This window comes from Arvicanthis niloticus, chromosome 20 (assembly GCF_011762505.2).
Source record: "Arvicanthis niloticus isolate mArvNil1 chromosome 20, mArvNil1.pat.X, whole genome shotgun sequence".
NCBI lineage: Eukaryota > Metazoa > Chordata > Mammalia > Rodentia > Muridae > Arvicanthis > Arvicanthis niloticus.
Genome location: NC_047677.1, coordinates 43,584,875 through 43,610,758, shown reverse-complemented (window position 1 = coordinate 43,610,758; position 25,884 = coordinate 43,584,875). Strand labels below are relative to the sequence as shown.

Genomic DNA, 25,884 nt, shown 5'->3' with positions numbered 1-25,884 from the left:
TACTGGGAGAAGCTATTTTCAGTTGTGTGGCTCAGCCTTACCACATACTGCTAATCCAAGAGCTTCCTGCTTGAATATCGACAGCAGGATTAAATAAAGTCAACCATACAATCATAGGTCGAGAGGTGGAGCAAGCAACCAGCTGATAGGAAGTGAACATGGGATTATTAAGAAAAAAAGCAGAGAGAGAGTAAGAGGAAGTCAGGAGGCCAGATAGACACACAGGAAGTCAAAGGAAGGGACATTTAGTTTGAAAGAGGTTTTGAGAGTTGGCATGGGAAAGGGGCGTGGCTTCTGGGACAGAGGAGGAAGGTCAGCTGGGTGCTCTCTCTGCCTCTCTGAGCTAGTAGGCTTTCACCTCAGCGTCTGACTCCTGAGTATTGATAAAATTGAACTTTCAAGATTTTGTTTAAAGCAAGTGTATGTGTGGAGAGAAATTAGGGGAAAGAGTTAACACTGATTTTAAATACTATGTTTAAACAAAAAATGAAGTGCATGTACATTACACTGATTTTAACTGTAATTGTGCCCAGCCTGGCCTCAACTCGACTCTCCCACTCAGCTTCCCTGTTTCTGGGATCCAGGTATGTGCTACCTACCACATCCTTGAGATTTAGCTGTGTGCTCTCCAGAAGAGCAGAACCTCTCATGGGCCACAGCAAACTCTGTACCTGTTTAGAGTTCCATGTTGGTTGAGAAACACATCACTCAGACATTCAGGGACAGGGAGCTGCCATCGCATGTCCTGGTTCTCAGCACTAGGCACAGTGTGGTGGACGGTGACAGCCAAGAGCAGTTCTCTTGTTTGTTTGTTTGGTTTGGTTTGGTTTGGTTTGGTTGTTGTTTTTCGAGACAGGGTTTCTCTGTGTAGTCCTGGCTGTCCTGGAACTCACTCTGTAGACCAGGCTGGCCTCGAACTCAGAAATTCGTCTGCCTCTGCCTCCCAAGTGCTGGGATTAAAGGCGTGCGCCACCACTGCCCGGCTTTTTCTTTTCTTTTCTTTTCTTTTCTTTTCTTTTCTTTTTCTTTTTCTTTTCTTTTCTTTTTTTTCCAAGAGCTGTTCTCAAGGCCACATTGGGGCCTCTGGTGACAAGCATAGTCTGCCTAGGTGTTGTCTTTGGTTTCCTTTTACAGGCTTGCTTTGGGCCCATGCTGGGGGTTCTATTCATTTCAGTCCTGGTGCTTGGCCTCTGATCAACCTGGCTTCAGAGCATCTGTCATTAATTTTCACGTTCCCACAGTCAGGGTTCTCAGCATCGGTTCAAGTGGAAATCTCACTTAAGGATACTGTGATCCTCGGTTGGTTTTGTGGCCACCATGAGGCTTGGCAACTCAATAATGGTCTCTAATCACTTTGGGAAACTCGGCCTTTTTAGTCATACACGTGGTCACACCCCCATTACCCACTCCTGTCCCCCTCTCCCTCCCACTGACCCTCTTCTCAACGAGCGTCCATCCTACTTCGATGTCTTTGTGTCCGTGGCCCACTTCATTTAACTACTAGGGTTGCTGATGTGAGCATGTGTTGAGATTACTCCCCGGAGCAGGAGCAGGGGTATCTTAGTTACTGTTGCTGTGATAAAACGCCATGACCAAAAGCAATTTTACCTTGTAGGTTAACAGTCCATCACTGAGGGAAGCCTGGGCAGGAACTCAAGGCTGGAAGCTGGAGACAGAAACTAAGATGAAGCAGCAACCATTGAAGATCACGGCTTACTGGTTTGCTTGCATGGCCTGCTCAGCCTGTGGTCTTACATAATCCAGGACCACCTGCCCAGAGCTTGCATGGCCCACAGTGAACTTGGTTCTCCACCAACCTTTAGCCAAGACAATCCCCTGCAGTCTTACCTATGGACAATCTGATGAGGCATATTTCTCAATTGACGTTCCTGTTTCCCAGGTTTGACTTTATCTAAGATTACACCATCTTGAAAAAAAAAAAAAAACAGTCTGGCATAAGAGTCAATTTACTGATGACCCCACCACTGAGGAAGGAATATGGCCACCCCTCAGCCACCAATTTTTTTTGTTTTTTTGTTTTTTTCAAGACAGGGTTTCTCTGGGTAGCCCTGGCTGTCCTGGAACTCACTCTGTAGACCAGGCTGGCCTCGAACTCAGAAATTCACCTGCCTCTGCCTCCTAAGTGCTGGGATTAAAGGCATGCGCCACCACCGCCTGGCCTCTCAGCCACCATTAACTGCTGGTAGCTTCACAGGGAGGAGTGGGGCCACAGGAGCTCCTCTCCTGATCCATGGTCCATGTCGATTGGCTCAGTCTAGTGTGAGCAGCTACTACTGCTGTGGTGAGTTCACAGGTACAACAGCCATAGTATGTCTAGGTGACATAAGTGTTTCACAGCCACCATCATTGTCTGGCACTCACCTCTTTTCCACCAGCACCCCTTCAGAGATAATCTCTGAGCTTTGGATGGGATAACATACCCACTTTTCACTTCAGAATTTTGGCTTTAAATGAACAGCTTCTCAGGCTGGAGAGATGGCTCGGTGTTTAAGAGCACCGACTGTTCTTCCAGAGGTTCTGAGTTCAATTCCCAGCACCCACATGGCTGTTCACAACAGTCTGTGACTCCAGTTCCAGAGGATCCAACACCCTCACACAGAGACAGAAAGGCAAAAAAAAAAAAACAAAAAAAAAACAAAAAAACAAAAACAAAAACAAAAAAAAACAAAAAAAAAAACACGTGAAGTTTTTAAAAATTAAATTAAATTTTCAAAGATTAACAGCTTCTCAAACCCAGGCAGGCCCATGTGTGTGTGTGACAATGTCTTGGGGGATATGAAGCCTTGGGTGGAAAGGAGTCTATAAATCACATCTCTCGGGGTTGGGGACTTAGCTCAGTGGTAGAGCCCTTGCCTAGCAAGCACAAGGCCTTGGGTTCGGTGCTCAGCTGTGAAAAAAAAAAAATCACATTTCTCCCTCCTCCCCACCCCCTGTGTGTATGTGTGTACATACATGCACAATACATACACACATATCACAGCACACATGTGGAGATCGGAGGACAGACTACAGATGATTTTCTCCTTCTATGTGGATCCAGGGGTCAGAACTCAGGTCACCAGGCTTGGCAGCTCCTACCCTCTGAGCCATCTCTGTAGCCTCAGGAGTAAGTACATTCTGACCTGAACAGGAAGTATAAGACTTGAATCATTCTTTCCTTGGAACTGGTCCCTCTGGGCTATCTCAGCCTTCTTGTCAGCTGGCTCACTGCCCTGAAAGGGCTGAAGGACAATGGCAAGCAGCCCCAGGCATGGTTGCCCTGGTGCTTCCTGGGTCCTCTGTCTGGTAGTGGTACAGTGGGTACCCTCAGAGTCAGTTTCCTGGGGGGTGCTTCAGGGTCCTCCATCTGGTAGTGGTACAGTGGGTACCCTCAGAGTCAGTTTTCTAGGGGGAGGTTTGTTGTTTTCCATGCTCTCTGAAAGACTGCCACCAGAGCATCCATGTGGCTTGAACTTGCTTGTGCTTAGAGTCACTGCCTTAGGATGGCTTTCCAGATTCTGACCCAAGTCACATACAATGAGTTTTCCTGCTTTGCTTTGGCTGAATTTTAAAACCAGTTTGATTATGGTTCCTGTTTTTTTTTTTTTTTTTTTTTTTTTTTTTTTTTTTGTCACCGGTACCCTGGTTGCTCCCTCCTACCTGGTGCAGAGACCCAAGGACTGGAGCAGGTTGTATTCAAAGTCACCTTAGCCTTTAAAGATAGCAGGTGCCTTATGGACAGTGGTGGCCCATGCCTTTAATCCCAGCACTCTGGAGGCAGAGGCAGGTGGATTTCTGAGTTACCGGCCAGGTCTACAGAGTGAGTTCCAAGACAGCCAGGGCTAGACAGAGAAGCCTGTCTCAAAACAAACAAAAACAGACAAAAAAACAACCAAACAAAAAACCAAAAAGAAACCAAACATAGCAGGAGCCAGCCTGTCAATGTTAGTGTATACCTTTAATCCCAGCACTGAGGAGACAGAGGCAGGTGGATCTCTGAGTTACTGGCCAGTCTGGTCTACAGAGTGAGTTCCAAGACAGCTAGGGTTTAAAAAAAAAAAAAAAGAAAGAAAGAAAGAAAGTGCCTTCCCCCACCCCCACCCCCACCCCCCCATGTTTGAATAGCTTGTGTTCTTCTGGCTTCAAAGCCAAACAAGCATTCCCAGATCTCTCAACAGAGTCAGACTCTCACACCTGGGTAACTAAATGGGGGAGGGAAGGCGGGGGAGGGGCAGACGGAGCAAGACCTTGTCTGTGAGGCTGCGGTTTGGGTTTGCCAGCCCCAGGAATCAAGGTGTCGAAGAATCAAGCTGGTTCAGGTAGAGTGCTTTTGGTGCCTGACACCTTTACCCAGTGCTCTTCTCTCTCCTCTTCCTTTCCCTCTCGCCCTCACTCGCTTATTCCAGAAGGTGTGTGTGTGTGTGTGTGTGTGTGTGTGTGTGTGTGTGTGTGTGCGCAGGGGGTCCGGAGGGGAGAACCTCAATAGTTTGATTGACATTCTCACTCCACCCCCCCTTCCCCACCTATGGTGGCAGTGTAGCAGAGATGGGAGGGGTCTGGAAGAGCATGCAAGGGCTTGCAGATTCTGTTCCCACTCTGGGTGTAGACTTCCATAGTAAAAGACCTTTAAGGCTCCTGCTAGTCTCGTGCCGAATGGGATAGGAAAGGATTGAGCCAGTGCCAGCAATGATCAGAACACTGCCATGCTCAAGCGCTGGGTGGTAAAGTTGGAGCCCAAGACAACCATAGTTCAACCACCATCTTGAAGGCCAGGCCTGGCCATGGTCTTTCCAACCTCATACCCATGCTGACATGGGGGTGCCCGTCCCTTCCATGTGTCGTCTGATGGGTGCCTCTGCCCTGGGCTCATCGGGATGAGAGTTCTGCAGTTGGAGCCCTGAGGGCAAGCTGTTTGGCAGATTGCTGTGTATCTTATTTAGGGTTTTACTGCTGTGAGCAGACACCATGACCAAGGCAACTCTTATAAGGACAACATTTAATTAGGGCTGGCTTACAGGTTCAGAGGTTCAATCCATTATCATCAAGGCAGGAACATGGCAGCATCCAGGCAGGCATGGTGCAGGAGGAGCTGAGAGTTCTACGTCTTCATCTGAAGGCTGCTAGGAGAATACTGGCTTCCCAGCAGCTAGGATGAGGGTCTTAAAGCCCACGCCCACAGTGACACACCCACTCCAAAAGGCCACGCCCACTCCTACAGGGCCACACTTTCTAGTAGTGCCACTCCCTGGGTCGAGCATATAAAAACCATCACACTGTGGTCTCAATTATCATTCTACATGCACTTCAAGTGATTGTCTATGGCCTGGCCTATATCTGGAGCATGTGTCTTGTGACATAACTCTACATATATGGTCTTTATTTTTTTTCCCACCTAGACACACATCAATGTATGCACCTTCTTCTCTACTGCGTTCTCACTGCCTCTGTGCAGAGTATGTATCAGTTACAGTGAAAGACAGGCTCAACCCCAGAGCCCCCTCACAGGTAGAATTCACACTGAACAATCACGGAAGTCAGACCATATGGAGCTGCTCAGAAGGCTGAGAGTAAGAATAAGGCAAGCCAAGGACCCGGAGGAGAAGAAGGACAGGATGGCAGATCATAGCACCACCAGAACAAGTGAGTCACGGTAACAACTGGGTACCCACCATTAAAGGAAACAAGATAAAAAGAAGCCGTTGGGTGAGGGCCAGCGAGATGGCCCAGTGAGCAGAGAGGCACTTGCGGCTAAGCCTGATGACCTGAATTCACGCCCCATGGCCCACATAGGAAAGAACCGACTCTCACCCACACGTTACCCTCCTTCGTGTGCCATGGCATGTGCATATCCACACACGTACATACACACCCGTGCACACACATACTAAATGAACATCATAGAAATAAATAAAGGTGGAGAACAGTTGAGGAAGACACCCGATTTTGACCTCCAGCGTGTAAATACCTGTACTGTACTGACAAGTACATATAACACACACACACACACACACACCCCACAAACATCACCAACAAAACCCAGAGGCAGGCAGAGCCTTTGGGAAGCTCAGACCAGGACAGTTCCTTTAAGGGAAGCCCCAGAGAGTTCCCTTCCCTGCCACTGTGTGAGGATGCAGCCAGCAGACGCCATTTAATCCAGTACTAGGTCACTTTGAAATGACTCCAAACACCATTCATTGGCTGACCTGAGTGATCTATGCTTCACTGGGACATGAATTTGGAGGAAAGTCCACCTTTCCTGAGAGGATCATATCAGACCGCACCAAGGCCGGGCGGTGGTGACGCACGCCTTTAATCCCAGCACTTGGGAGGCAGAGGCAGGAGGATTTCTGAGTTCGAGGCCAGCCTGGTCTACAAAGTGAGTTCCAGGACAGCCAGGACTAAACAGAGAAACCCTGTCTCGAAAAGCCAAACCAAAACAAAACAAAACAAAAAAACCAGACCGCACCAAACACCTGTCTCAATGACTAGATCTGACTGACACCTCAGCTTGGCAACAACCAAGGGCTGGGCTGACACAGCTTAGCGGGGACAGGAGCTGACCTCTGAACTGATCTCCAAAGGACAGGAGCTGACCTCTGAACTGATCTCCAAAGCCTCTTTTTCATAAGCAACACTGCCCAGTGGAAACACTCATGTACCCACTTGGAGCACTCACACGCCCAGCGGGAGCACTCTCACACCCAGTGGGAACACTCTCACACCCAGTGGGAGCACTCCTGTGCCCTGTGGGAACACCCACATGCCCAATGGGAACACCCACATGCCCAATGGGAACACTCCCATGCCCAGTGGGAGCACTCACATGTCCTGTGTGAGCACTCCCATGCCCAGTTTAAACAGTCACATGCCCAGTGTGAACATTCACATGTCTATCAGGCTCTTCCCACACCCATCCCAGAGAGCCTCCTGACTTTAGTCAAGCTTGACACCCTTCAGGCTTGACTAAGCAGAGCTACCAGCCATGTCCAGAGCCTAGGTTTCTCTTTCTCACCCCTTGTTAGGCACTGTGAACAAAAAGAAGTCACCTTCTCTGTGCTTGGTCAGTCATGTGATCCATGAACTTAGTTCTCCATCATCTCTTTATTTTCACTTTACAAAACAACTGGGAAAATGGCCCTTGCCATACTAAAGCTGCCGGCTCCCCGGTCTTGGACTCCCCAACTCTAGAACAGCAAGGAATAAGTCTGTTGTTTTATGGGCCACACCACTAATGGCATTTCGTCGCAGCAGCCCATATGGGCTGACAAAGACAGCTCGGCTCCCCTTGGCAGGTTCCCAGCCAGCGGCTGCTCCCACCCAGCCGAGGGAAGCATGACAGAGAGCCGGAGTGGAAAGATCGCTCCCATTGTGTGTGCTGGGAACGTCTTCCCGCACACTGGACAGCCTGGCTCTGTGAATTTCCTGACTGGGCCCTGCACTTCTCCCATCGGCTTCTCAGAAGTCCGCCTCTGGCTGGTCCGAGAGCAACTGCAAAGTCAAGTTGCATGGCTTACGTGGAAAGTCTCAGCCCTTCCTCTTTACCTCCGGCCCGTGCACGGGGTACGTGTGCGACTTGGTTAAGGGACAGTGATGAGGAAAGTCTGTGTGAAAAAGGGCTCCTCCCTCCTCTCCTGTCCTCTCCCCCTCCCTTCCCCTCCCCTCCTCTCTTCTCTTCCCCTCCCTTCCCCTCCCCTCCTCTGCTTCTCCCCCTACCCCTCTTCTTCTCCCCCTCCCCTCCTCTCTTCTCTTCCCCTCCCTTCCCCTCCCCTCCTCTGCTTCTCCCCCTACCCCTCTTCTTCTCCCCCTCCCCTCCTCTCCTCACCTCCTTTCTTCTTCCCTCCCTTTCCCCTCTCCTCTTCTCCCCCTCCCCTCTTCTGTCTTCCCCTCCCACTCCCCTCTTCTTCTCCCTCCCCTCTCCTTCCCTGCCCCTCCCCCTTCTCTCCTCCTCTTCCCTCCCTTCTCCCCCTCCCATTAGTCCCCTTTGTCCCCCTAGACAGTTTTGATTCAATTTTCATGTCATCTGTACATACATGGTCTTATGAATCTGTAAAATTCTAGGATCCACAAATGAGAGAAAACACGGGGTTTTTTTTGTTTGTTTTTTGGGGTTTTTTTTTTGTTTGTTTGTTTTTTGGGGTTTTTTTTTATTTGTTTGTTTTTTGTTTTTTTGTTGTTGTTGTTGTTGGGTTTCTTTTTTCTTTTTGTCTTTCTGAGACCACCTCAATTCACTCAATGCAGTTCTCTCCAGTTGTGTGAACACGGCCTCATGCAATCCAGTATAATGAAATAGGATGGTAAAATAATAAAATAAAGTACAAATAAAACAAGAAATATGGGCTTGCAGTGCTCATTTACCTTTGGCAAATAATAATAACAATAATAATAATCAATGAATACATTTTCCCTGAGAGTTGGAAAAAATATAACGCACTATCACTAACATCTGCTTCTTTTGTTGTTTGTTTGTTTGTTTCAAGACAGGGTTTCTCCATGTGGTCCCGGCTGTCCTAGAATTTGGGATTAGAACTGGGATTAAAGGTCTGTGCCACCACTTTCCAGCCCCTACCAACATCTGCTTTTTATTTAAAGATACTACACTGATGAGTGGGAGGTAGGGTCACATCTGTTCTTGCCTCCTTAAAATGATGCAGACCCCATTATGACAGCCTATGACAGCCGTAAACAAGCTGTGTAGCTCCTGCCATTGTCCCCCTCAGCACACCAGCATTGGTAATTTCAGATCTACGATAGCGGGTGTCTATGAGCTGTCTGGGCTCTGCCAAGGCTGGAGGCAAGTGACCTGCATCCAGATGCAGTCTCCAGACTTCCTCTTCCCGACTCAATGGGAGGTGGGTGAGACACAGATAGATCCACCACCATTCCCAACCCCTGTTCCTATACAGCGTGCATTCCTGAAGACGTGACACCCCAACACAGGCCATGTGGGACACCACAGTCACCACCTTTGTTCTTAAACATGTATGTAAGGCCAGGAAAACATGGTTACAAATACTCACTGTGGCTTTGTGAAAGGCTTTATCATGCTTGAGCCATGTCCTTGATGTGTGTTCTAGAGAGTGTCAGGTAAACTAGCTGAGGGAGCTTGTGACAAGGCAGTGGCTGGGACAGTCACTGACCATCTGTGCTTTCATGATCTCCAAACTGCCCTACCTCCGGTGACTTCCCGGTGACTTCATGCATCCCCCAAAGACACTTGTCAGACTCCTGAATTATACAGCACAACAGTGTTGGGAAATGGCGCCTGGTGAGAGCATCTTGGGTTAGCCAAGAGAGTTTCAGGAATGGACAGGTTTATTTGTGCTGCCAATGGATTAGCTTATCAGGGAGTTCAGCCCTCTTTTTCGAGTGCATGGTTGAAATTATCTTGCCTCTAAGTCCTGAATCCTGAACCCAGCGATGACTGTAGCAGGCAAGACAAACCGACAGAGTCAGCCTTTGTTCCTCCCGTGATACATGGGGCTTGGAGATCTTTGTGCTATTCTCTAGGGACACCTGGAAGGTTAAGCAAACAGGTTTCTCCCTTCAAGAGAGGGAATGCGAAACCTGGTTTCTGCTCAGAAGGTTGGAGCGGATGTATTTTCTAGCCTGGTGACCTTTGCGGTATCGGTGTGGCTAGAGACTTTCCCAGCCCCAGCCCCTCTTCCAGAACTCTATCATAAATTTGTTTTTCAGTCAATTTATAGAAGCCGTCTTCATGGATTTGAGTTTCAATGTAGTCATGTCTGATTTATATTTAGCTTGCTGTGTTACTCAAGGAGATTTATGTATGCTTTGTTGGGCATGCAGGGTTGAGTTAATCATCTCAAGAATAACTTTCACCAAATTATGTTGTGCTTAAATATGTCCCAAGTAAGGAATTCAGGGTCAGATTCCTGAAGTTTGAACAAACACTGACTACTGAATCATGTCTCTGCCGGGCGGTGGTGACACACGCCTTTAATCCCAGCACCTGGGAGGCAGAGGCAGGTGGATTTCTGAGTTCGAGGCTAGCCTGGTCTACAGGATGATGAGTTCCAGGACAGCCAAGGCTACACAGAGAAACCCTATCTCGAAAAACCAAAAAAAAAAAAAATCATGTCCCTGAGTTCCTCCTCCCCAACCCCTTCGTCAAAAGTAAATGTTTTGTGCAATATGCAAATGAGCAACGTGGAAAGACACTCTATGGAGCTGGGGTTCTCTTAGCACTTTGTGGGTGGGTCAAGACTAGAATGAGACATCCCTAGCAGTGGCCTCCCAGAGCTTCAGAGCAGCCTCCAAATAAATTGATAACTGGACTGGTCCAACTAGAGGGTCCAACGCTCTGAGGCACACATCCCATCACTCCATCACTCCTAGAAAGCACTTGCTGTCTGTCTTTCTAGTCTCAAGCGGTAGCTTTGAAATCAGGAAATGCAAAAAGACTGGGAGCCCAGCAGGAGGCAATGTCTTCGGAGGCTCTCTATTCACCAGAGCCTTGAGTTTAAATGTATCACTATGTAGCCTAGGTTGTGAACTTGCTCTTCTCTAGCCTTCAATCCAGCTGATTTACCCAAGCGCTAGGATTGCAGGGGTCTATCATCAGATTCATTGCTTTGTTTTTGAGAAGTGTGTGTGCGTGTGCGTGTGCGTGTGTGTGTGTGTGTGTGTGTGTGTGTGTGTTCTCGAGTGCGTGTGTACGTATTTGAGCGCCCAAGTGCAAGTGTGTGTGCCAAAGCTGGGCACATTACCTCAGCACTCTGCCATGGGGCACTATTTCAAAATGCCAGAGTTTCCCATATCTATCCTTAGCTCTGAGCTAACCAGGAGAAGATACCGTCTTCCCTAAAAGGCACCAAGTGTCTCTCTGCCACCTCTGTCACCTGTCACTGCCACCACCGGACGCTGTCAGAAGTTCGAGGGACAAAGCTTCATGCCATCAAAGCTATTTCCAGGCGGAGGGAAGGAAGGGAGAGAGGAAGGAAAGGTAGGGGGAGGGAGGAGAAACCGCTCCCAGGGATCTGAGGTTGTCTGAGTGGGGGGGTGGTGGGAGAGGGGCTGCGCGGGTTAGTTGTCTAGTGTTGCTCTCACTCCTTGGTGTACACTGGACTGCCAGGCAATCCCTTGCTCAGCTGCCGACCCTTCAGGTAGCCGGCTTCTCCTGGCTCAGTTTCCCCCTTTCCTCCCTTTTCACTGTGGTACTGGGCCCTTTAAAAGATCCTTATTTAGCCAGAAACCCTCCTGTAAACCAAGGTCATCTGCATGCAGGAGGCATCTTAGGGAGATGCTTCCCCCCTCCCCCCTTCCCCCCTCCCGTGTATTTAAGGTTTATTTTTGGCATCGTGTGATACTCTCTGTATTGCATTAAACTTCCAGTTATTTTCCCGTAAAATGCATAGTTTTCATCCCAAACTCTTGGCCTTCCAAAGGGTCTCCATGCCTGGGTGTTTGCAGCGAATACTGTCTGTATTGTTGTTGCTATTGTGGTTGTTGAGAACGCCACAGTGGAATAGGAAATTTTATGTAGTGTTGCCAGAGACTTAAAGTTTCTGATTTTTGGATTTATTGCTGGAGTTAGTATGTCATTAGGGGGAAAAGGGGGGGCGGGTTTACAACAAAAGGGCCTGTTGGCATTATGAACAGTGGAAGCGCCGGGCTCATATATAATGCATAAGTCTGGGTAATGGATACTTTTCGTTAGTCATAAAATGTTCAAATGGCTCACAGATGTGTGGCCTTCGCAGCTGTTCCTCCCCAGCTAATGGTGCTGGCTTCCAGTCAGCGGACTTTTGTACCAAAGGAGTCTGGCAGCGACAGAGGTTCTTGTGATATTCCCGTTGAGAGGATCATTCACTGTCAGCAGAGGCTACAATGACAAACCACTGAAGGCTGGCCAGGAAGGCTATGTCGCACTGCTTTCCAAAGGGGACCCTCAGCTGCAGAATCCTCACCCCGAGACTCAATTCAGGCTGTTTTGCAACTAATCGATTTCTTCTTTCTTCCTTATTTTTGGGAGGGGTGTGTTTGAGACAAAGTTTCTCTATGTGGCCCTGGCTGGTATGGAAGTCTCTAGTGTAGGCTGGCCTTGAACTAAAAGAGACCCATCTGCCTCTGCCTCCTGAATGCTGGGATTAAAGTTGTACACCATCATGCCAGCTAAGGATATTGCTTTGTTATTTTAATTATATATCTTGTGGAGGCCAAAACAGGGTATCATGTCAGACCCCCTGTGGCTGGAGTTACAGGTGGCTGTGAGTTGGCCAACATAGGAACTGCCATACAGCCTGGCAGTTACCAGTAGTTTAGCAACAGGGTAGGACTCCGTAAGCCTTTGAGCAGCTTAGAGGCATCCCCCATGGGCCTGGCCCTGGGTGGGGTAGAGGAACTGGACAGAGGGCACTTTACAATCATGGCTGTCTTATACTCAGAGCCTCGGCCTGGCAGCTAAACAGAAACATTTTTCTCTAGCTCTCACTGGCTTCAAGGGGATGGACAATTGTTTTTGTTTGTTTTTGTTCGGTTTCAGGGTCTTAAACTCTTGGGTTCATGTGATCTTCTGTTTCAGCCTCCTACATGGATGGGCCTCCAGGCTTGTCCCCACCTACTGTTGACAGGGGACAGTGTCTCACTAAGTGTCCATGAGAAGAAGAGCATGAAGTGGGAGGGTCTGGGTCTGGCTTTGTCACAAGTACACATGGATAATTTACACACACACATACATATATACACATATACATATATGTGTGTATATATATATGTATATATATACACAATATGGATCACCCATATATACATATACATGTGTGTACATGTGTATATATAAATATATCTATATATAGATATATAGATTATATATAGATATAGATATAATATAGATACAGATATAGATGTCTTGGTTAGGGTTTTACTGTTGTGAAGAGACACCATGACCAAGGTAAGTCTTATAAAGGTCAACATTTAATTGGAGATGGCTTTCAGGTTCAGAGATTCAGTCCATTATCAAGGTGGGAACATGACAGCATCCAGGCAGGTATGGTGCAGGGGGAGTTGAGAGTTGAGAGTTCTAAATCTTCGCTTGAAGGTTGCTAGCAGAATACTGACTTCCAGGCAGCTAAGTCTAGGGTATTAAAGCCCACACCCACAGTGACACACCTACTCCAACAAGGCCACACTTCCAAATAGTGCCACTCCTCAGGCCAAGCAAATACAAACCATACACACACACACACACACACACACACACATATTACTTAAAAGTTGGAGTCATCCCATTTTCTGAGACCACAGGAACACGTCATTATTGTCAGTGTCAGTGGTCTTTACTGTGGCAGTCATTCAGAGACTCAGATGGAGGTGTGCCAGCATTACACTTTGAGCCAGTCTCTGGGCAACAGGACAATGCAGGTGCTTCCCAGGATGCCCGAGGCCCTTTTGGTACTTCTGAGTCCATGCTGCCAATCATGGGATGATCCTGCATGACTCAGGACACATTTCCCTTTTCCACAGGGGAGGGAAAAATATGGGTTGTAATGGGGACAGCATGTGAGTTAAGGGACATACAATGTGTTTGAAGAATATACAATGGCTGAAACGAAGTCACACAGAACAATGATTTGTAAAGGACTCTCTTTGGGACCTAACTAGAAGTCAATGATATGTGGAGACATAGCCTGCCCAGGTGTGTTGACAGATTTCATTCAGGCTTTCTTCCTGGATGTGGACTCAGGCATTTCCCCTTATTGAAGTTTTCAGGAGGCCTCCTACTTCTCTTGGGAACCTATCAGGTGGATAAAGGAGGCTGGGAAGGATTCTACTTGTTAGGGAAGGTCGGGCAACTTTGTTTTTGAGGGAGGGTCTAAGCTTTTTAAAACAAAAGAAAACTACAAAGTCATTTCATGACAGCCAGAACTACACAGAGAAACCCTGTCTCAACAAACCAAAAATACAATAAACACCTGCTTAAAGATAAAAACCAAAGTGGCCAGCAAGGAGAAGGGGCTAGCTCATCCCTCAGCTTTGGAACCCCATAGTGTCCCAAGAAAATGGCCTGAGACTCTGTACTGTGTAGCCAAACAGAGAGAAGAAGACCAGGTTCCTGGATGCTATGGTGAGCCGGGAGTGGTAGCTTAACGGAAGGACCAGGTCACTATAAGATGTAGGCACTCACTGGGCAGCTCATCTGTGACCAGTAGTTTTGATTGATGGCAATCTGTCCACAGTGAGATAGACTGGCTCTGGATCACCTGACCTAACACAGTCTGCAGCCCTTCTTTCCTCTCAGAGGTCAGCCTGGTAGCACCAGAGGATGGTTTGGATCAGAACTTATCTCCCACTGGCTTGTGAATTTGGGAGCTTGCTTGCCAGTTGGTGGCTTTGTGGGATGTAATTGGATCTGGAGGGTCCTGACCTGATGAGTGGCTTCTCTCTCGATGTAAGATGTCACTGTTGGGAAGTGACACCTACTGGGAGATGTAGGTCACTGGGGGGGGGGGGCTTATATGTTTGCCCCTTCCTATATGTCCTCTCTCTGCTTCCTGTCCACCATGACATTCTTCTTCGGCATGGGACCAGGATGAGTGGAGCCTTTGAAACTGTGAGCCAAAATAAAACTCTCATTCCTTGTGTCGTTCTCACCTAGATTTGACACAGTGACCCAAGGCTGCCCCAGTAAGGTTAAAAACTCCCAACCTTAATCCCAGCACTTGGGAGGCAGAGGCAGGTGGATTTCTGAGTTCGAGGCCAGCCTGGTCTACAGAGTGAGTTCCAGGACAGCCAGGGCTACACAGAGAAACCCTGTCTCGAAAAACCAAACCAACCAACCAAACAAACAAACAAAAAAACCCTCCCAACCTAACCCTCCAATGGTATGGCTGTTCTTTCCAGCAGGAAAGGGCCCCTCCTGAAAGTGGAGATACACCATGTGTATGCAGTCTGAGGGCTGTCACAAGCCACCCAGGAAATCCATGCATTTAGACCTTTCCCTCTAGAAGCCAGAGACAGAGAGCAGCCATGTTCTCGGTGGTCCATCAGCTTCCCAGTGATGGCAGAGGACCAGAGGCAAGGAAGGCACTGTGAGGTTTCTTTGGATTGCAGCCTGATAAACACACCCAACTACTGAAAATGGTCAGGCAAGATACTTCAAGATACTTAGCATTTGAAGACCTGTCAGGGGAAAACTCACCGCTGCGATGTCTCAGAGGGGTGGTGTTCACTGAAGTGTTCCTCATAGGAATTCAGATTGCAGTATGCCCCCGTGCAACAGCAAAAACAAGATGCATTCTCCAGGTCTCAGGTGACCATTGGATTACACACTCGCTTTGACAACTCATGCTAAGATTTTAAACAAAGCAAATTTGACTTTGGATTTACATTTGACATCCGTGAGGTCCTCCATTCAATCCCTGTCACACATGTACCCACCTACACGGGGGCTGGGGGGGCAGGGGAGGGAGGAAGGGAGGGAGCACAGGCACAATCCTAGTAACATTGTGTTGATTTACTCTTTGAAAAACAAAACAGGGTCTCACTAGGTTGGCCTCTGTGTGGCCTCAAACTCATAGGAATGCTCCTGCCTCTGGCACCTGAATGTTGGAATGTGCAGTAAACAACTTTCCTCCCAGTTCCTACTTCTTCTTTAAAGGAATCCCACTTTTGGTTTCAAGAAGTAAACTCCTCGTGTGTTTTAAACACCAAGGACTGGAGTAAATCTGTGTCACTCGTCTGCATGAACATTGTACTATGACTGTATTTTGTAGTATTTTCTAGAGGCAATTAGGTAATTACCTTAGGTACAGGACTAAGATAGTTTGTAGGGTAGTTTTCTTTACCTTTGGGAGTACCTGGGGGAAGTTCATTTTCTCCATCGTTCCCTAAGACTCTATATATCATTTTGGATGAGATTCTTAACTTGTCCATGCCTTTATTTCCAGATAAAATTGAGTTGATAATACTTGTTCATATTGCTATGAAACAATGCACCGTCTAGGATTTGCCTCTAAGGGGAAAGGGCTGGAGGTATGTGTGGCTTAGTGGTATTGAGAATATGCCTGAGGAAAACAAAACAAAACAAACAAACAAACAAAACAAAAACCAGGAAATAGGGCTGGAGAGAAAACTCAGTGGTTAAGAGCACTGACTGCTCTTCCGGAGGTCCTGAGTTCAATTCCCAGCAACCATATGGTGGCCCACAACCATCTGTAATGGGGTCTGATGTCCTCTTCTGGCGTATCTGAGGAGAGCAATGGTGAATACATAAAATAAACAAATAAATAACAGGAAATAAAGCAATTTAAGGAAAAACAAGATTCATAGTGTTACTAGGTTTATATACACACTCTGGGTGTGTGTGTGTACATGTGTGATCAGGTTGAATGGAGGCCCTCATGAATGTAGCACGTGTCCTATAGTCAAGCTATTCCCCCAGATCTTAATTTTCCACTTTCATGCTAATCAGATAGGTTTATCGTAAGCTTTCCTCTACCTTCACGCCTACAGAAATGTCCAAAATACTAAGGAAAAACTAACTTTAACAACACCTGGCCCCGCCTAACACATTAAGTAAAAGCCTCGCTAGCTCCACAGCCCCCTCAGGGTGAGTTCCAGTCCTTGGAGGAGGCTGAAGTATAAATAAGACCTTGCATTATTCTTCCTAGGCCCTAAAAGGATTGCATCACACTCAGAGGCACTGTTGACAAGGAGACAGAAAATAGATTAGAACCCTGGGGAGGAAGGACTGTGAAGGGTGAGAATAAAGCTTTCAAACTGGGGCTGCTATGCAGGGGATTTGCTTTGAATCCGAGGAATGAGAACCCCATCTGGGCCCACTGCTGCTCAAGGACGTAAATTCAAAATATATCAAGGCTGCGCTGCCTCCCAGCTGACAATTTATTTCTGGAGAGCGATGTGTATTACATTTCTAGCCCAATAAAAAGAATACCGGTTTTTAAATTTATGAGCCAATGGCTCCCAGGCAGGTACAGACACTGAATAAAATGAGTCTCTGGAAGAAGCCAGCTAAAAGTCTTACCACCTTGAACACGGGGACAGACTTGCTGAGTGCAGGGATTCAGGTGCAGGGTGAGAGAATCCGTACTCATTGGACATTGTGACAACGGTCAGAACACACAGCCTTGTGACGTGCATGGTGAGTGATCTGGACTGTGAGAGAGAATTGTTATGCATTTTGGGAATAGTTTTCTATCAGCAATCCTCCTGCCTCAGATCAACCTCACTGGCTACGATATTGCCACTTCCCAAAGCTTTGTTACTCGTTTTGAAACTATGTGTCTGCGGTTTCAAAAATCAAGAGCCAGCACTGGAGAGATGACTCAGCAGATAAGCGCACTGACTGCTCTTACAGAGGACCTGGGTTCAGTTCCTAGAACCCACGTGAAGGTTCCCAGCCATTTGTAACTCCAGTTCCAGGGCATCCAGCCCCCCTGACCTCCAAAGGCATGAGGCACACATGTGATGCATAGACATATATGTAGGCAAAACACCCATATACATAAAATCTTTAAAAAATTTTTGTTTTAAATCAGGAACTGGACCTATGAGATGGCTCAGCAGGTAAAGGTATCTACCATCAAAGTGGATGACTTGAGTTCCATACCTAAAACCCACACGGTACGAGGAGAGAATGGAAACGAGAGAGTGGATTCTCACAGGTTGTTCTTTGATTTCCACATGTGCAACAAGAACCCCAACAAACAAACTAAACAAATAAATGTAAAGATGACTAGCCGGCTAGAGAGATGGCTCAGTGGTTAAGAGCACTGACTGCTCTTCCAGAGGTCCTGAGTTCAATTCCTAGCAACCACATGGTGGCTCACAACCATCTGTAATAGGATCTGATGCCCTCTTCTGGTGTGCATGAAAACAGCTACAGTGTACTCATATAAATATAATAAACACATCTTTTTAAAAAATCTTTGGGGAAAAAAAAGATAATTAACAATGCCCCCTTGCCTGTGCTTTGGAGGGGTGTGTAATAGTAAATATGTTGTCCTTGGTGTCTTTGAAACTCCTATACTCTATAATACTGTAAGTATGCCTTGAATCTATAATATAGCCCTGAGAGAGGAAACGTCCTCATCATCTCACCAGCCTTCTCTCCCGGCAAACACAGAGAATCTTCTAGAGAATGGAGACACTAAGTCCAACGATCTACCATGAGGAACCACAGACCTATGCCACGACACGACGACTAGGAAGAAAGAGAAAAACATATTTCTGAAACTGAAACGAAAGCATGTCAAGGAATCCTCCAGTTCTGGGACATGAGGCGATAGGTTTACCTCTTGGTGGAGTGTCAGCCATGGGCACGGCCAGAGGGTAGAGGAATGGAGACAAGGCGAAGCCTGGCAGAGAGAAAGAAGGGAGTTTATGTACATTTGTATAGGGAAGACTCACCTTCACTTACAGAGAGGCACACTCCTGTGCAATTCCACATCATAAGGGGATGTTCAAAAAGATAGCACCTGGTACTAGGGTTTAGTTCCTACAGGTTCCTCCAAAGAGCCTTAGTTACACTGAGATAAAGGGCTTGTCACAGCCTTTTATTTTTTTATGTTTTTATTTTATTTATATTTATTTAATTTTATGAGTGCACTGTTGCTGTCTTCAGACACACCAGAAGAGGGTGTCAGATCCCATTCTAGATGATTGTGAACTACCATGTGGGTGCTGGGAATTGAACTCAGGACCTCTGGAAGAGCAGTCAGTGCTCTTAACTGCTGAGCCATCTCTCTAGCCCCTGTTATAGCCTTTTAAAGGGGTAGCAGTGGTTATCAACCTATGAGTTCTGACTGATTTGGGGTCAAACAGCCCTTTTATAGGGATCGCCTAAGACTACCAAAAAATACAGATATTTACATTACAATTCACAACAGTAGCAAAATTACAGTTAGGAAGTAGCAAGAAAATAATTTTATGGTTGGGGGTCACCACAACATGAGGAACTGTATTAAAAAGCACATCATAGCATGTGATGGCTTGTATATGCTCACCCCAGGGAGTGGCACTATTAGGAGGTGTGGCTCTGTTGGAGTAGGTGTGTCACTGCAGGTGTGGGCTTTAAGACCCTCATCCTAGCTGCCTGGAAGCCAGTCTTCTGCTAGCAGCCTTCAGATGAAGATGTAGAACTCTCAGCTCCTCCTGCACCATGCCTGCCTGGATGCTGCCATGTTCCTGCCTTGTTGATAATGGACTGAACCTCTGAACCTGTAAGCCAGCCCCAATTAAATGTCCTTATGAGAGTTGCCTTGGTCATGGTGTCTGTTCGCAGCGTTAAAATCCTAACTAAGACACAGCATTAGGAAAGTTAAGAACCACTACCCTAAGTATGTGAGTCTGGTCTAAAAGTGCCTGTTTGACCTAGCTGCAGGCACACAGCCCCCTTTTTGTTGTTGTTGTTGTTGTTGTTTGGTTGGTTTTTGTTTTGTTTTGTTTTGTTTTGTTTCCAGGCAACGGTTTACTATGTAGCCCAGGCTGGTCTCCAACTCTCAATCTTCTTGCCTTCTGCCTCCAAAAAGCCGGGGTTCCAAGTGTGCAACACTACAGCCAGCTTTCCAATTAAAACGAAAACGATAAAATGCCTCCCGGGCACAAAAATAAGCAAGCAGACCATGGGAATGGTTACACAGGACTCTTTAGCTAGTCAGTGATCCAGATGAAGAATTCAGACTTGTCCTGTTTATAGGATAATAAGAGCAAGCAGAAGCTTTGGGAGAACTTCTGACTAAGTAACAAGTGCTCCTTGAAGGGCCTTGGAAGCCTACAGATGCTGAGGAGATGGTAGGATAATTATGTATTATTTCCATCCAGCTGTGAAGTCTTCTAAAGATCTTTATCGGTTAAGATATAGCCTTGGTCCTAAAGCCAGACATGGTGGCATGTCCCTTGAATCCCAGTCCTCAGGAGGCAGATCTCTGAGTTTGGGACCAGCCTGATCTATAATTGAGTTCTAGGACAGCCCAGGCCACACAATGAGACCAACCAACGGAAAGTACTTGGTGGTCCTTCTTCGTATGGAATGGTGAAAGAACATAGTCCTTCTCTATATAGGACACCAATATATGTCATCCCAACATACCTCCTGAGCACAAGCTAATCATTTTGAAACTAGTAGACACTAGGATGCTCTGGAGAGAGGGGCAGGAGTGTAGAGTCATTTTGTCCAGGAAGTCTTCCTCTCCCTGTCTCTCCACAGACTTAAATCTGCACAACTTTTAAGCTGGTCACTTGCTTTTCCCATACAGGGTTACCTTCTCATACCTTCCCTTGGCTTTAGAGAGCCTGTTTAGGCCACCTCTGGGTTCTCTCATCTCTGAATTCCCTCCCCTTACACTATTATACTTCTTTTTTTTTTTAAAAAAAAAATTATTTTTATGTATATGAGTACACTGTAGTTGTCTTCAGACACACCAGAAGAGGGCATCGGATCCCATTACAGATGGTTGTGAGCCACCATGTGGTTGCTGGGAATTGAACTCAGGACCTCTGACAGAGCAGTCAGTGTTCTTAACTGCTGAGCCATCTCACCAGCCCACATTATTATACTTCTGATTAATTTGTCTTTTTTAACAGGGACCAAAGCAAACACTGGGAAAGAAAGAGAGGAGAGACTCATTTTCCCTTCCTGCACAGTTAATCATGAAGAATACTGATGGGGATGGGGATGGGGGCACCTGAGAACAGGCCTTGAACTTGTTCTCTGGAGAGCAGGCTGTACCTGGAGACTTCTGCTTCAGACTTCCAAGTACACTCTGTTTGACATCAGCTCCAGTTGTTAAGCAGCCACCGATGCTGACTGTGCTCATGCACACACACACACATACACACACACACACACACACACACCACACACCTCAATATGTATATAGATAATCCAAGTAGAAGGGGGCCAAGGATGAGGGCAGCCTACTCTCCTAGGCATCTCCTAGGCAGGAAACCGGAGAAGCAGCATTGTGGGCACTGAAGGGCTCCACCCACAAAGCCACCTTCTTTGTCTTCACTGGCTCTGTGCTGGGGAAGCAGAAACCTTGTACCAGGATGCCTCTGGGCATCAGATGGTAAGCCTTCACTTGGGAAGGACAGCTAGGAACAAGCCAGCAAAGGAAGGATCTTCTTTTTGTGGATTAACTCTGCATGTCCAGGGAACAGGAAGACAGGATGTAGGCTTTGTCTCCCGTCTGCCCACGCCAACCATTCATATTCAGTCCAACAAAGTCCAACACTTGAGTCACTGCATAGGCCTTTGTGACCAGCTGGTGGACAAGGAGACATATCCAGTTGGCCTCTGTCCCTTCCACCTGTTCCTCTCTTTGCAACCTCTTCAGTCCTCCACCAGGCTGAGAAGGGTCAGCTCCCCTCCCAGGGACAGTGTCTGACTCCTGTTCTCCGTGTTGGGCAGAAGGGAAAGTGCTTTGGTGACATTGCTGTCTGCAGAGAGGAAGCAGGGTGAGAGAAATTCGGAAGCACCTTTCTCGTGGCTGGCCCTTCCTACACCTTCCCTCTAGGAAGAACCAGCAGCGAGTGGCCAGTTGGGACCACAGCCATTCAGAACTGTCCTTGACTGTCCACAGTGTACAAGACAGTGGTGTGATATGTCAGTGAAGCTTATGAACATCCAAACAGAGGCGAGGAAGGGCTTAGAGTGGCAGCCATTCTTCTGAGAAGCATACTCTGCGGGCTGGAGACATCTATCTCCCCCTCTCATATATATACATACACATATATGTATATATATGTATATATATAAACATACACATATATGTACATATATAAACATACACATATATACACACACAAATATATACATTCACATACACACACACAAACGTACATACACACAAACATATATACACATATATTCATCTACATATTCAACTTATCATTAATATATCCATCCATCCATCTACCTACCCATCTGTGATGGTTTATTTCTTTTTCTTTTCTTTCTTTTTTTTTTTTCTGGTTTTTCGAGACAGGGTTTCTCTGTGTAGTCCTGGCTGTCCTGGAACTCACTTTGTAGACCAGGCTGGCCTCGAACTCAGAAATCCGCCTGCCTCTGCCTCCCAAGTGCTGAGATTAAAGGCCTGTGCCACCACCGCCCGGCTGTGATGGTTTCTATATGCTTGGCACTATTAGGAGGCATGGCCTTGTCAGAGTAGGTGTGACCTTGCTAGAGTAGGTGTGGCCTTCTCTGAATGGGTGTGTCACTGTGGGCACGGGGCTTTAAAACCCTCATCCTAGCTGCCTGGAAGTCAGTCTTCTCCTGTTTGCCTTTGGAATGAATTGTAGAACTCTCAGCTCCCATGCTTCCTGCTTTGATGATAATGGACTGAACCTCTGAACCTGTAAGCTGTAAGCTAGACCCAATCAGATGTTCTTTATAAGAGTTTGCCTCGGTCATGGTGTCTGTTCACAGCAGTAACTAACTAAGCAGCCCCCTAACTAAGATACCATCCAACCACAAACACATCAATCCATCCAACCAAATACCATCCATCCATCAACCTACCCACCCACTCATCTATCCATCCATCCATCTATCCATCCACCTGCCCTCCCATCCTTCCTTCCTTTCTTTTTTTCTCTCCATTCATCCACGAAGATGGGCTTATTTTAAGAAGCTTGGGGCTGTTGTGTGAGGTCTGCAGGTGTAGCGACGTTCAGCTTTCCCCTGTAGTTTTGCCAGTTGAATGTGCTGAAACTGACAGCAGACAGAATAGCGGGGGGAGGGATGGGGGGAAGTGGGCATATTTATTAACCTGCACATGTGCACAGGAGCCATACAAAATATGGACGTCAGAGAAGGGTCAGATGGGCCGAAGCTTAAGTACCTTTTTTACAGGGGCAAGGGGGAAAGGGAGTAGCCTAGAGGAGATTGCAGAAAGGGGGAGGACATTGCCAATGATTTATAGATGAATTGGCCTGAATGATACACAGAGGTTTGGCACAAAGTTCTCGGCTCTGGGGGAGGTGGTGACAAGCTATGAAAAGCAGGTGGCAGGTATGCCGGGAACAAAGGCTTTCTTACAATGTGAAGTCCTGCACTGTGTAAATGCATGACTCTCTCCCTCATGCATGGCTGTCCTATGACCAAGCCAGCTCAGTCAGTCAACCCTGGTCTCAAGGGAGGGAGTGAGGACTGAAAAGAAAAAGACAATTAGACAACACTATAACATGACTCCAGCCAGTGCTGAGGATGAAGCGGGTTTATTTTTCTCCAGTCTGCTTTTATACCATTCTAAGTACATGCAAAGAATAAGGTCAGTTCTAAGGCATAAACAAAGTAAAAAAACAAACAAGGCATAAACAAAGGTCCCATGATTATTATATTCAGGGTCTTAGCAAGAAGACCAAGAGGCAAAAAACACATTCCTCAGCTGTATTCATCTTGAGCCTAATTCTTAGTCCTAGCCCACTGTCAAATTCTTGCCAAATTCCTAGAGGTGGCCCCCAAAGCTCTCCACAGTCCTAACCGTGCCATCTGACTGACACGGCCACACCGTGGTAGGTTGGCTGCTTTATCCAAGTCTGATAATGTCAGCATCAGCTGAAAAAAGATGCTGCAAAAACAGCTCATGTCCTTTCTGACAGCTTGCCGATGGCACAGCAGCGAACCCCTCTGCTGCTGGCGTTGTCTGTCACCACCACACATTTGCTGTGATTGCAAGTAGGAGGCTGGGACAGGAGAGTCAGATTATGGCCGGCTGGCTCCTTCTTATTTTCTGTTTTTCTGCTCAGTGTTTTTCTTCTTTTTCTCCATTCCCCCTGTCTTATTTCTTCTCCCTCCTTCCTTTTCTCCCTCCCATTGTTCTTCCTCCATTCTTCCTATCTCCTTCCTTCTTTCTCCTCTCTCCTCTTCATCCTCATTCCCTCCCACCCTTTCTCAGTGGTAAGAATAGAACCCAGGACTCCTGTGCACACCAGGCACCGAGCCACATGCCCAGGCCTACTGGATTTATTTTTACAGAATACTCTTTTTTATTTGAAAGAACAACTGACTGACACTCTTCAGTCATTCAAGGCTTGAGAAACGGGGACTAGGAAGACGGATCAGTGGATAAAGTGCTTGTTGAGCAAGATAAGGGTTTGAGTCTGAGTCATGTGGAAGCCAGGGGGGGTCACACATACATCTGTCTCCCCAGTGCTGGGAAGGTGGACACAGATAGTCCCTAGAGCTTGCTGGCCAGACAGTCTAGCCGAAGCTGTAAGGTCCAGGGTCAGTGAGAGACCTTGTCCCAAAAAAGTAGGGGGAGAACAGTAGAAGACACTTGGCATTGACTTCAAGCCTGCACAACACAGACACACGAAGCAGGAAAAAAAAAAAAAAAAAAAAAAAGACTTGAACATTGAATGTCTGTGTGCATGTGTGTTGGTCAGTCTGTCTGTCCAGATGCACTCACCCACACAGTTGTCTGGAGCGGCTAGAGGTTGGACAACCTTCGGTGTTTTTTTTTTTGTTTTGTTTTTTGTTTTTTTTCTTTTTTTCTTTTAATCTCCATTTTGGTTTTGCTCTTCTTTGCTGAGACAGTGTCTTCTCACTTAACCTGGTGCTCTCATTTTGGCCAGGCTGGCTGGCTGACCAGCCAGACACCAGGATCTATCTTCCTGTCACTTGCTCCCCACAACCCCCCACCCCAGAGTGCTGGGGTCACAGCACTTGCCACCACACCTGGTTTTGTACACTCATGCTGGGGATTCGAACTCAGGTATGCTTGTGCTGCAAACACTTGCTACCTAGACCCCTGGGCAGATGATTTCCTTCAAATAAGCATAATACAAGGCCCAGTGTACATACAGACTTGGAGTCCCAGGTACTCCGGAGGCTGATGCAGTAAGGACTACTTGAGCCCAGAAGTACAAGGCTAGACTGAAGACATAGTGGGCCTGTGACTTCAACCACGGATAGTACCAAACCCTTCGGTTGTGAGGAATAACATCTAAAACTTCAAGCAAAAGTGAAAATCCCGGAGAACTTATATCTGTGATGTGAACTTGACCACTTTCTGGTGCTGACTCTTACAAGGCAGGCAGGGGAATTGTTATGGTTTGTATATGCTCAGCCCAGGGAGTGGCATTGTTAGAAAGTGTGGCCCTGTTGGAGTTGGTGTGGCTTTGTTGGAGTAGGTGTGTCACTGTGGGTGTGGTCTTTAAGACCCTCATCCTAGCTGCCTGGAAGTCAGTATTCTGCTAGCAGCCTTCAGATGAAGCTGTAGAACTCTCAGCATCTCCTGCACCATGCCTGCCTAGATGCTGCCATGTTCCTGCCTTGATAATAATGAACTGAACCTCTGAACCTGTAAGCCAACACAATGAAATGTTGTCCTTTTTAAGAGTTACTGTGGTCATGGTGTCTGTTCACAGCAGTAAAACCCTAACTAAAACAGGCATAGGAACCAGGTTATTGTTTAACTTAGTGAAAACGACGAACATTGGTTGCATCCGGACAATCTGTGAACTGATACTTTCCAAATGTCCCATTGCAGAATCCCATGTGGGCAGTTGTACCAGACAAGCCCACACAGCGTTGGCTTGTAGTTCATCGATGTGGCATCCTTCACTGAAGTGGCCCAACTCTGCCAGAAACAAGCACATGGAATCTGGCAGAGCATCACGTTATCTGCAAAGGCAACCTAAATCCTGTTCTGCATCCTTGCTGCAGAGGGCCTTGTTGCTTCATGCACGTCAGCCAGAGTCATAAATCACGACTCGCTGGATGCAGAAGCAGAGAGGGACAATCTGGCTGTCCTCAATTAAGCCAGATGTTGGAAGGATTTGAAAAAAAAAAAAAAGTTAAACAATGTCACCCTTCTCTTTGTCTATCCTTTGGGGAAATATCTTCTTAAACGTTCAGGCTAGATTTTTATTGTAATTTAAGTACATTGATAAAAGTCTTTT

The 25,884-nt window shown here is 46.9% G+C and overlaps 1 pseudogene; it reads right to left on the bottom strand.

Annotated features, from left to right (window-relative positions):
* Positions 1-17,153: 17,153 nt before the first annotated feature.
* Positions 17,154-17,236, bottom strand: LOC117724981 (U4 spliceosomal RNA; annotated as a pseudogene).
* Between the last annotated feature and the right edge of the window lie 8,648 nt (positions 17,237-25,884).